Source organism: Pogona vitticeps, chromosome 2 (genome assembly GCF_051106095.1).
Source record: "Pogona vitticeps strain Pit_001003342236 chromosome 2, PviZW2.1, whole genome shotgun sequence".
Classification (NCBI taxonomy): Eukaryota; Metazoa; Chordata; class Lepidosauria; order Squamata; family Agamidae; genus Pogona; species Pogona vitticeps.
In genome coordinates this window covers 84385870-84398160 of record NC_135784.1, presented here as the reverse complement: position 1 = coordinate 84398160, position 12291 = coordinate 84385870, and the positions used below count along the sequence as shown (strand labels likewise).

Sequence of the window (12291 nt, the reverse complement as noted above, 5' to 3'; positions counted from 1 at the left end):
AGCGCCAAAGGAAAGCTGTGCAGCTGGGCGAGCGCTGCTGCCGCCCGACAGGCTCCTTCGGAACACCTGCAGCTGCTCTCCTCCACCCCCGTCAGCCCCATCAAGGTCAGTACAGTGAGCCCTCGGAAGCCCCCGCTGCCCATGCCCCGGGGAGCCCTCAGGCACCCCAGCATTCCCCAGGCCGGCATTCCCTCTCTGGATGGCTTCCCTTCCTTGAGCCGGGTGGCTCAGTCCCGAGCTTCGCCTGCCTTCCATGGCACGCTTGGGAGAGCCAGCCCCACCCGGAGCCTTCGCCTCCCTGGGGGGAGGAATTGGGTCCGGTCCCCTTGTCGCCCAGAGTTGCAGCGGTCGCCTTGGCTACAACAGGATCGAAAGAAGCTTGGGACTGTCTGGTAAGGTAAGGTGCTGCTTTTTGCCTTTTAAAAACTGTTCTGAGTGGCTTTTGCAAGGTGGATTTCGGCTGGGGGATTTATGTTTCTGTGCTTCATTTTTTTGGTGATTTTTTTGTGCAGTCCCTGCTCTGATGTTTATTTTTTGGGTTTTGTTTTGGTTTTTGCAGTCCCAGCGCCTTCGGGACTTGCTCTGTTTATTTTCAGTTGTTGTTGTTTTTAAAGCCCCAACGCCTTCCAATGGGGCTTTCTGTGTGCTTTATTTATTCATTGGAATTTTTAAAAAATGCTGAAACGGATTAATTGTGTTCCAATGCATTTCAATGGGAAATGGTGCTTTGACTTACGACCATTTAGACTTACATCCATCTTCTGGAATGGATTATGGTTATAAGTCAAAGCACCACTGTCTTCTGGGATATTAAACAGGTTTTGAGCAGCAGATTTTTTATTCTTCATTTGCTCCCTTTTTGATTCAACAGTGAGATGCAGCTGCCTAGCAACTGTATTGGCTTCCAGACTGCAGCTGCTATACCAGCTTAGCCCAAAGAATACAGAACCATGACTTCTAAGAACAAAAAGGAGTGCAGAGACAATAGCAGAAAATCAGGAAGGATAAGGAACATATCTCAAGGAACTGTTGGGCATTTCAACATATGGACTAAATAAAACCTGAAGGTGCCATATATTCTGAGTACTGTATTTTTCCCTGTATAAGATGCCCCTATGTATAAGACACCCCCCACTTTTCTAAGCCCAAATATTTTTTTGCAAGAAAGCGAAGGGGGAATGCAGGGATCAAAGCGCTTTGATTCCTGCTTTCCCCCTCCACTTTCTTGCGAGGAAAGTGCTTTCCCCCTCCACTTTCTTCACAAAAAGTGGAGGGGGAAAGCAGGAATCAAAGCGCTTTGATCCCTCCTCCCTCCTTACTTCCGTGTTTAAGACGACCCTCAATTTTTAACCTAAATATTTTAGAAAAAATATTGTCTTATTCATGGAAAAGTACAGTACTTTCAACACTTCATTATTCTACTGTAAGTTTATTCTACTGATTTAGATTATGATCTAAATCAAAGTAAATCTGACAGATGGTGGCCATCTCTTCCCCAGGTAAATGATGCACATGAACCCACCATCCACCTGATTTCAAAATAATCATTGATTTCTCAAACCAGGTGATTTTCTTCCATTGCTCCATGGTCCACTTCTGATGCTCACTGCAGGCACTTCTGGTGGTGAACAAGGGTTGTCATGGGCACTCTGACCAGTGTGCAGCTATGCAGCCCCACATGCAGCAAATGCAATGTATTGTGTATTTTGACACCTTTCAATCATGGCCACATTACTTTTTTCAGCACTATTTGGTCCTTGTCAAAGTCTCTCAGATCTTCTCACCTGCCCATATTTCCTACTTCCAACACATGAAATTCAAGAACTGGCAGTTTACCTACTACCTAATATATCCCGCTCACTGACAGGTGCTATTGTAATGATATAATCAATGTTACTCACTTCACCTCTCAGAAGTTTTAATGTTGTGGCTGATCGGTATATATTATATCTACAGCATTCCCATTGGGAGATTGCCCAATCACAAATGATATAAGATTAGCCTTCTTCTTCTGGTAAAACCGCATGCATGTGTCATATCATGCAGATTCAAACATACTTTCCATTAGAGGGAAAAGTATGGTCTTCACACTGTCGTTGAAAACTGGACATCTGCTATTCCATACCCCTGCTGCATGCTGACAGCCCAAAATAGGATGGAGGAGGGTGAGGAAAGTGTGGATTCTGCTGGGCAAATAGCAGCCATTCTAACCAAATTCCTTGTCTGCCCAAGGTGAGCAGCAGAGATGGGCATGATCTGAGCTTCTGAACAGTTGGATCAGATCCACAGGTGCTCTGAGGATACCCCAGATTCTCCACCCCATCTCCTCCCATGGGCATCCACTTAGAAGAGAAGGTGGGGCAGGGAAGCCTGGAGTGCCGCCTCTGAATGTGTGCCTGTGGGAGGTGGCAGGATGGGAAATCTAGGACGCCCATGCAATACCTGTGAGCCTAATCTGCCAAACTGTGCTGAAGTGCCAAACAGCAGATTGTACTCATCTCTAGTGAGCAGGCATGAGCTGTTCCAGCAGAGAAGTATTTGCTAGAGTCACCTTGGGAACAGACAAAAGCTGCAGCAAAGTTGGAGGAAACAATGATAACTAGGTCAAGCTCACTTCTGGCATGAAGGGAGAGAAAGTTATGAAGTCATCAGATGCCACAGCCAAAGGAAGGCCAGGTCAGGGACAGAGAGCAAGTATTATGCAATGGAGCAACAGGTATATCCCTCTACTTTTCACTGTTCATCTCTCCCCTCTGCAGTGATCTCACTATGCTGCTTGATCAAACAGAATCATAACTGAGACCGACTGAAACTGCTTATTTATATTTATTTATTTATTAAAAATAGGTGAGAGAAAAGGCAAAAAAACTACAAATAAAGAAAAAAAGATCATCTCAATAATTCACTCTAATTTATCTCTCTGATAAACTATTCAACATTTTCCAGAAACGGTGGATGGGAGGAGCCAAGTTTTAGAGATTGTACAACCAAATAGAATTCATCTAATAAACATACTGTGAAGAGGAACCAATGCAAGTGGCTGAACCTAGAAGTGAGCTGTCCCCTCAGTCTTAATGAGGGTGAAAGAGGAGAGCGCAAAAAGTGGTCTGAAGCTCAATATCAAAAAAAGATCATGGTCATTGGTCCCATCAGCTCCTGGCAAACTAAAGGGGAAGATATGGAGGCAGTGACAGATTTTTTTTGAGCTCCATGATCAATGCAGATGGTGACAGCAGCCACCAAATTAAAAGACGACTGCTTCTTGGGAGGAAAGTGATGACAAACTTAGACTGCATCTTAAAAAGCAGAGACATCACCTTGCCGACAAAGGTCCACATAGTTAAAGCTATGGTTTTCCCAGTAGTGATGTCTTTCCCAGTAGCCATGTATGGAAGTGAGAACTGGACCATAAAGAAGGCTGACCGCTGAAGAATTGATGCTTTTGGTGCTGGAGGAGACTCTCGAGAGTCCCCTGGACTGCAAGGAGAACAAACTATCCATTTTGAAGGAAATCAACCCTGATTGCTCACTGGAAGGAGAGATCCTGAAGCTGAGGCTCCAATACTTTGGCCATCTCATGAGAAGAGAAGACTCCCTGGAAAAGACTCTGATGTTGGGAAAGTGTGAAGGCAAGAGGAAAAGGGGATGACAGAGGATGAAATGGTTAGACAGTGTCACCAAAGCTACCAACATGAATTTGACCCAACTCCGGGAGGCACTCGAAGACAGGAGGGGCTGGCATGCTCTGGTCCATGGGATTACAAAGAGTCGGAGACAACTTATCGACTAAACAACAACAACAAAAGAACCAAAGTACACATAAAACCAGGATGTACTGTCTTAATACCCTTCAGCATAACCATTAATAACTAACCAACCCCTTTACAGCAGGTGCTGTGGCAATTCTTATGTGGCTTAGATACAACAAATGATTTGGTCATATTATCACCCATACATGAAGGATTACAATAAACCTGAAAATAAGGGAAAGCCAGTGACCAACAGAACTGATTTTCTTTGTAATGAATGTAGACAGTAGGAAACAGAATCCAGAATCATGGCTGGTTACTGTGGCACATTAGGAAGGAAGAAATGATGAATACTGTACATCCAAAATTATCAGTACTTATATTTCATAATTAACACCTGAAAAGTGAAGGTAAGCTTTTACCTATTCATCTTTTCAAGGTTAAAGCTATTCAAGAACCAATTACATTAACAATAATACATTTAGCTAAGATCAAGCGTAGTACATTTGGTCAGGAACATGTTCTACTGAATTTCCTTTACAGATCAACAAATATTGGTAGACTGGCAGCTTAATGTAATACTTGAGGTTAATACAGCTATTTGGCTACTCCCTCCTACCCCTTTTACTAAAGGAAGCTGAAATACAGTGAAGCATTGCCACAATAGGTGAATGCAACAGTGGAAATGCTATGATACATGGCAGCACTTTTATTTCTTGTAACAAGCAATACAAAGAAGGCTAGGCCACCAAGGAAGAGTACAGATAAGTAGCAAGGAAATGCAGGGATGGCATTAGGAGGGCAAAAGCTGAGAATGAGCTGAAGTTAGCTAGAGAGACTAAAAGTAATTCTAAAAAAGCATTCCTCAGGTATGTGAGTAGCAAAAGACAAACAAAAGACATAGGGGCGCAGCTCCGCAATGGTGATGGAAAAATGATAACAGAGGACAAAGAAGAGGCAGAGGTGCACAATTCCTATTTTAGTTCAGTCTTTTCCCATAAGACAAACTATGAACTTCCAAACAATTCAGAAGTGCAAGGGGGGGGGGAAGGATTGCAGCTGGAGATAGGTAAACAAATAGTCAAGGAATACCTTACCACCTTAAACGAGTTCATATTTCCAGGGCTGGATGAACTGCATCCAAGAGTACTGAAGGAACTGGCTAAAGAACTCTCAGAACCACTATACCTTATTTTCTTGAAATCATGGGAAATGGGTGAGGTGCCAGAGGATTGGAGGAGGGCCAGTGTTGTCCCTATCTTCCAAAAGGGCAAAAAAGAGGAACCCGGGAATGACAGGCCAGTCAGCCCGTCATCAATCCGAGGCAAAATTCTGAAACAGATCATAAAGCCGTCATTGTGCAAGCACCTAGAAAACAATGCAGTAATAACTAGAAGCCAACATGGATTTGTCACGAACAAATCCTGTCTAACTAATTTGATCTTGTTTTTTGATCAGGTTATCTCCCTGATAAGACAGAGGGAATGCTGGAGATGTAGTATATCTTGACTTCAGCAAAGCTTTTAACAATGTGCCCCATGATATCCTGATTAACAAGCTAACTAGGTGTGGGCTGGATAGCTCAAGCATCAGATGAATACACAATTGGCTACAGAATCGTACTCAGAGGGTGATGATTAATGGGTCCTTCTCTAACTGGGAGGAGATAACTAGTGGGGTACCCCAAGGCTCAGTCCTGCTCTTCAATATTTTTATTAATGACCTGGATGAGGGAGTGCAGGGATACCAAATTGGGTGGATTAGATAATACCCTAGAAGACAGAAACAAAATTCAAAATGACCTTGATAGAATGGAGCACTGGGACGAAAGCAACAGAATGAAATTCAACAGGGATCAGTGCAAAGTCCTATACCTCAGAAAAAGAAACCAATTGCACAGTTACAAATGGGGGAATACCTGGCTCAACAAAACTACAAGTGAGAAGGATCTTGGAATTGTTGTAGATCACAAGCTAAATATGAGCCAACTATGTGATGTGGCTACAAAAAAGGCAAATGTTATTTTAGGCTGCATTAAGAGAATTACAGTTTCCAAATCCTGGAAGATTCTAGTCCCCCTCTATTCAGCACTGGTTAGGCCTCACCCTGTGCATTGTGTCCAGTTCTGGACACCACACTTCAAGAAGGTTGCAAACAAATTGGAACAAGTTCAGAGGAGGGTGACAAGGATGATCGGGGGGTTGGAAACCAAGCCCTATGAGGACAGGCTGAAAGAACTGGGCATGTTTAGCCTTGAGAAAAGAAGACTGAGGGGTGATATGATAGCACTTTTTTAATACTTGAAAGGCTGTCATACAGAGGAGGGGCAAGATCTGTTGTCGATTATCCCAGAGTGCAGAACATGCAACAATGGGCTCAAGTTAAAGGAAGCCAAATTTCGGTTGAGTATCAACAAAAACTTCTTAACTGTTAGAGCAGTACAACAGGGGGACCAGTTGTCAGAGTCACCTCTCCCTAAAGAGAAAATGATCTTGGGCGAGGAGTCACTGCAGACGCAGGCAACCACCACTTTGAGACAGGTCCTTAAACCTCAGAAGTGCATAGTCCTTGAGCTATGGACAAGCTCAACCTGAAATAGAGCCTCTTGCCTGCTTACAAGGCAAACAACCATTGACTGTGTGCTTCCTTAGACAGCACAACAGACTGACTAGGTAGGACCTCTTATTTATAGTAGCAATTAGTGACCCTTCCACTCTCCATTGGATTTAGGTGCAGTCCAGCTGTTCAACAGATAAGCCCTTTGTTGAAAAATAATTGTTTTAGTAAGAAAATAAAGTAGTTCCATTAAAATACAGTTGTAGCTTAAAAAGCATGAAGCATGATCATATTCAAGCAGTTACTAAGATTCAAATAAGCCTACTATTCCTAGGTTAAAGTAAGAACATCTAAATCTATTCTAAGTAATCATCTTGGAAACATTCTACAGCTTAGCATTCTAGAGAAGCTGGGTGAATTTCTCCCCCCATCTTTCAAAAAGACAAACCTCTCTCTTCTCACATCCCATGACACCACCACCAACAAAATATCACATACCCTGTTTGCCTGAAAATAAGACCTAACCTGAAAATAAGCCCTAGTAGGATTTTTCAGGATGCTCAGAATATAAACCCTACTGCAAAAATAAGCCCCAGTTAAGTGAAACCCTGCCCTCCACCATTGTGAAACACTGTGCAGCAACCAGAAGATGATGACAGGTCTGTATTTGAATAAATATAGATTGTTGTACATGAAAATAAAATAAAACATCCCCTGAAAATAAGCCCCAATGCATTTTTGGAGGAAAAATTAATATAAGACCCTGTCTTATTTTCAGGGAAACACGGTACAGAGACGTGTAGAACCATTTTTCTACATGTCTCTGGACCGCCTTCTTTCTGACACTTATCTTGGTGCCAGGCAGAGCAAGCTCGGAACAACAACCCCATGAGAACATTTCAGTGGTTTAAATCCAAACTATAAAGTAAACTTAACAGACCCCATCTTTGTATGACTACAAGTTCCAGTTTCCCTCTAATTCCTTACAATTCCTTACACCAGTTACCTCGAGAGTTGGTGAGTGCTCCAACACTGGAGGCATTCAAGAAAAACTTAGATATTCGCAGATATTCTTTGACTATATTCCTGCATTGAGCAGGGGGTTGGACTTGATGGTCTTGTAGGCCCCTTCCAACTTCACTTTTCTATGACAGAGACAGAGCCTTGCATTTTTCTAGAAATATGCATGCCTTTCTCCTTGTTGGTTTGTTTCATAGCTGTGCAATGGTGTCCTTGGAGAAAACGGCTGTCTGACACTGCGCTCTTCCAAAGGAAGCAAAGTCAACAACTAGTAATGGTCTCTTTCTGAGGGCTTGTGAAGGACAAAACAATCAAATACAGTTAGCAGGGCAGCAAAGAGCATGGAGAATCAGGTGACAGAGTTGCCTTAAGGCTACCTGAGAAATATTAGCCTCCTTATTCAGTAAAAGATAATTATATCACAACTATGTTGCTGATAAAAGACCAGTCTCCTGGAAACAAACCTGTCTCCCCACTGCCCCCCCCAAATCCAGGTGAACAGTACAAATGCACTAAATAGTTGCAGGAGACAGAAAATTAAATCTTCTAAGCCTCTGCTGATGAATGCAGCAATATGAATGTTGCAATGGTGTTCTGCTTTAGCCTACAAATGCAGGTCCCCATTGCTATGATCTATAAACAATAGATTAAGAGGGATATGTAACGTGCCCCATAAGCCACAATCATGCCCTCAGGACAAGGGAAAGTCAGGGAAAAGGCTGTACACTCAAATACCCCTACCCCCGCTAGTACTTGTAGAGAGAGGCTTGCGATTCACTGCTACAGTAGAAGCAAAGGGTGTTCAGGACTTGGATTTCTTACAAAAGGGTCTGTGAAACCTGTGAAACAAGGCACAATACAGGCACACAAGATCGGTAATAAAATGGGCAACTGACCTAGTACATTCTTCTTGTCACTAGATATTTTGCGCTAAATCTCCTCCATTTCAGGAACCCTTTGATGTTCTGATGGGCCCATTGTGTTTTGCCATTATTTTCTCTATTTGCTGTTACTGAAAGATTCTGCGTAGCTTGAAAAATTGTAAGAGGAAAGTCCAATTTAGCCATGTTAGCCTTAATGGAATTACAACCCACAGATTTCTTCCTGGTAGCTAAAACTAATTGAAATTAATTGAATTACTCTTCTTGCTCAGTGCACTACATAGTAAAGGCCTAGTTTTAAGTGGTAAATATATATATATATACACACACACACTGTGTATTTGCAGAAGTATCACTTCAGAATATATTTAAGGGCTTACATAATGGAATCCTCCCAAATGCATAGAAAATGGAAACATTATGTTGTTGTTTAGTCGTTAAGTCGTGTCCAACTCTTCGTGACCCCATGGACCAGAGCATGCCAGACCCTCCTGTCTTCCACATTATAGAAGGCTAAAATAGAACCTTTCTTCTTTGATAGGCAGAATTTTGTTTGGAGGGAGGAGCAGCCAATTTTGTGCAGCTCCATATGGTCCCTGTAGTGGTCCAGCCCAGAAATTAAAGAACAGACCAGAATGACTTTTTGTTCCTTTTTCCTTAATGAACAAATGCCTAATATGCATTTAGTCCAGTGACACTAACACTAATGCCCAATTTACCATGTTCACTGGGGAATAAGGGGTTTGCAGACCTAGCTAGATCTGGCATGCTTCATGTACTACTGAATATATACAGTAAAAGAGCAAGGTTTTGTTGCTTTGTTGCCACTCATTTAGCGCAGAATCCTATTTGACACTAATTTTGCCTCAGCAACACTTTCAACACCCTATAAAATATACAATTTCAAGATCAGAGGAGAAATTTATTTGTTTACAGTGTGCTTTAAGGGATTATTCACATGGGAACTGCTCTGTGTTCTGTTATGGAATCACAATTAAGGAAGGCATTGACAAATGGGAAAACAAGGAATTATGGAAAGACTAAAGGGTTTAGAAAACCATTTGTTTGAAGAAAATTAGAAGGCATTATGGCAAAAAGGAAAAAAAAGGCCAAAGGGAATACACTGATGAAACAAACGTTAAAGACTTTCTCAGAAAGAAGTCACACTTATATTATTTAATGATAGCCAAGAAATAAAAAACATTAAATATTAGAAATCTGGTTTTTGAATTAAATGTATAACAATTTCTCCATATATGTATAACAGACAAATTAAATTAAATTAAATGTATAACAATTTGAACAACCTTCACAACCTTCAGAACAGGGCCAAAGAGCCCGAAAAACCCACAACAACCATCAGATCCTGGCCATAAAAGCCTTCGAGAATACAATTTGTCCGAACTCTGTTAGGCAAGTAATCAAATGAAATTTTGCAATCTATCATTTTCCTGGTAAAATTCTTTTTGTTAAATTGTACACAGTATAAATGTGCAGCACCTGGACTAAATTCAATGCTGCACTCATGGTAGCACTAAGAATTTCTCCCCAATGAAGCACACAGTGATGGCAAAATCACAAGTGGTCCACCTTTAATTTTAACTTAAAGAATGCCCCTTTCCTTTGCACAGTATATGCACTCCCTCTCATTCTCTTCCTTCCTTTCTTTAAAAAACTGTACATTAAAAATAGGTAATGCTGCCACTAATGGGACCCTCTCCCCACTGGTCATGTCAGGTCTAATAATGATTTATGAGTCAGGACCCATTTGATGGGGCCTTATGGTAAAAGATATACTGTCATAATATACTGCTTGAACCAGATGATCTGCGAAATTTGTCCTACCTCTGTGAATGTAAGAAAAAATGCACAGTCTTTGAGAAGCATTACTCAGATTCACTGAGAACAGAGTAGAGTTAACTTGGTGGCTTAGCATTAAAAGTATCCACATCACAGTTAACTAACATGACATCTGCTTCAATATAGTCAATTTACTACTCAGTTACCATATGATATTTCATGCAGACAAATCTAGACTTTGGCATTCTGCACATCACTGAAATCAAAGAGTAAGTCATTCTCAATACAAGTGCTTTAAAACTGAGGCTTGAACAATAGCTTCCTACAGTCATTGCAAAAAAAAATTTAGCCAGCTTTTCAGCCCAGCAAGGTCACTGTACTATAATAATCCTCACAGTTGAACATGTTTATGTTGCAATGTGTAAATATGGAAGTTGCATATGCAGGTCTTAGAGTTTGCACTGTTTATAGTTCCAATAGCTTGGTGTTGCGTCTGATTTTCCAATATTCTAATGTTCTAAGACTCTCCCAAGCTTTGGAAAATTTTACCCAAAAAAATGACATTATTGTCATAGTAACAGATTGCTACATTCAAAGTTGCTAGCCTCTGAAGTTACAGTAGGTGCAACAAAGACAGGGTTTTCTATGAATTTTTCTCCTTGATTTTCTAATATCAAACAAGCAGACATGCAACTTCCAAGGATTGATGTTACATTGTGCTCCTGAAGCCCATCTAAGGAGATTATGCACTGCAATGACAACATTGTCAAAACTATATATATTTAAAAAATCACATTTCACACCAGTCACTCTCTTAGCTATTATACCATCTAATAAAGAAAGCAGGCTGAAGGCGTAATCTTCTTTGTGGCAACCTTATTTCCTGAAGAGGTGATGACCTTACCCACTAATTTTCCTATTAGTGGGTCACATGGTCCTCATGGGCAGGCACAGACATCTTCTCAGCACCTTTTAAAATCTAGTCACAATTCCTTAAGGATAGTGTTGACCTGAAAGGACAACAGCCCCTCAAAACCACAGCTAAAAATGAAAAAGATTCACCAGAAATGGCATAAAACTGTGCAGCATTTGGCATTTTCCTGGGGGTGGGGGAGAAAAACAAAACTAGGATCACATTTTCGTGGGAAGCTGGGGAATCTTGCTGAAGTAGAGGAAGTCTCAGTAGGGATTCTGGAAGAAAGATACGTGGGAAATCACCAAGAAATAATTTGATTTAGACTAAAATGTTTAAATGTATATATAAAGTGTGTGTATGGGGGGGGGTGTTTAACAATGATCATATTTATCTGCTTTGAAATGGGAAGTTTTTTCCATGCCTGTAAACCTGCTACACATGCTCAGATTAAAGACCACAGAAATTCTAAGGCATAGTCTATTTACTAAAATATAGGACTCCACAAAAATGCAAGAAATGTCTCAAAAGCGAAATGCTTTCATTCAGGAAAGTAAGCTCATGGCATCCAAATGTATCTCTCGTAAAGAAGAGACAGAGATATAAGCTAGGGACAACAAAGTTGCTCATCACAAAGGAGCCACAGAGCAGATCTATTCTGCATATTAGACTCTACAGTACTTTTAAAAGCAGCTGCATGTGGGAAGCATCTGGCAACTCTCTTTTGCAAACCATCTCCTCTACAACTAGAAAACAGAGGGTTAAGTGCCCATCACATTCAGCAGCTGCAGCAGTCAAATTAGTCATTTACTGCCCTAATGGAAACCAATTACTCAGCTTTGACTTCTCTTTGCCTCAAATAAGCAGGCTGGAAAATTACATTCTAGCCACTGATCTTTCTGTCCCAGCAATTGTTCCCCTGATATGCCTGGTCAACTTTCACACTAGCTTAAAGAGAGTCATCAAGAAAGGGTAACTCAATGGCACACAATCTCCCAACCCCTCTCTGCCCATTCTGTGGAGCACAGACTTATTTTTAACCTGAGCAGACTCACTGAATCAATAGCAATCCTACACAGTCAGAGTGAACCCCACACAACCTCTCCCTTTGCTTTATCATACAGACAAGAGATTCTGACAATTCTCCAATCCAGTAGCTCACCGGCTTGCGATATTTTCCAACATATTTCTCAGCTCACTGTGAATAAGTTGAGGTCACACTATTCAACAAACCATGGAAAGACATGGAATAAAGAAAATCAGGAAAATAGAGTACACTGTTAGAAAAAATCTGAAAAATGTCATATATGCAATTGGAAACAAAAGATGGCAAATCATGACATAAATGTCCCACTATGCATAGTTATGCAAC

At 41.2% G+C, this 12291-nt stretch overlaps 1 protein-coding gene across 1 annotated transcript in view; it reads right to left on the bottom strand.

The window, feature by feature from the left end:
- Window positions 1–12291, bottom strand: part of RNF123 (ring finger protein 123) — a 143279-nt gene that overhangs the window by 19129 nt on the left and 111859 nt on the right. The window lies entirely within an intron of this gene.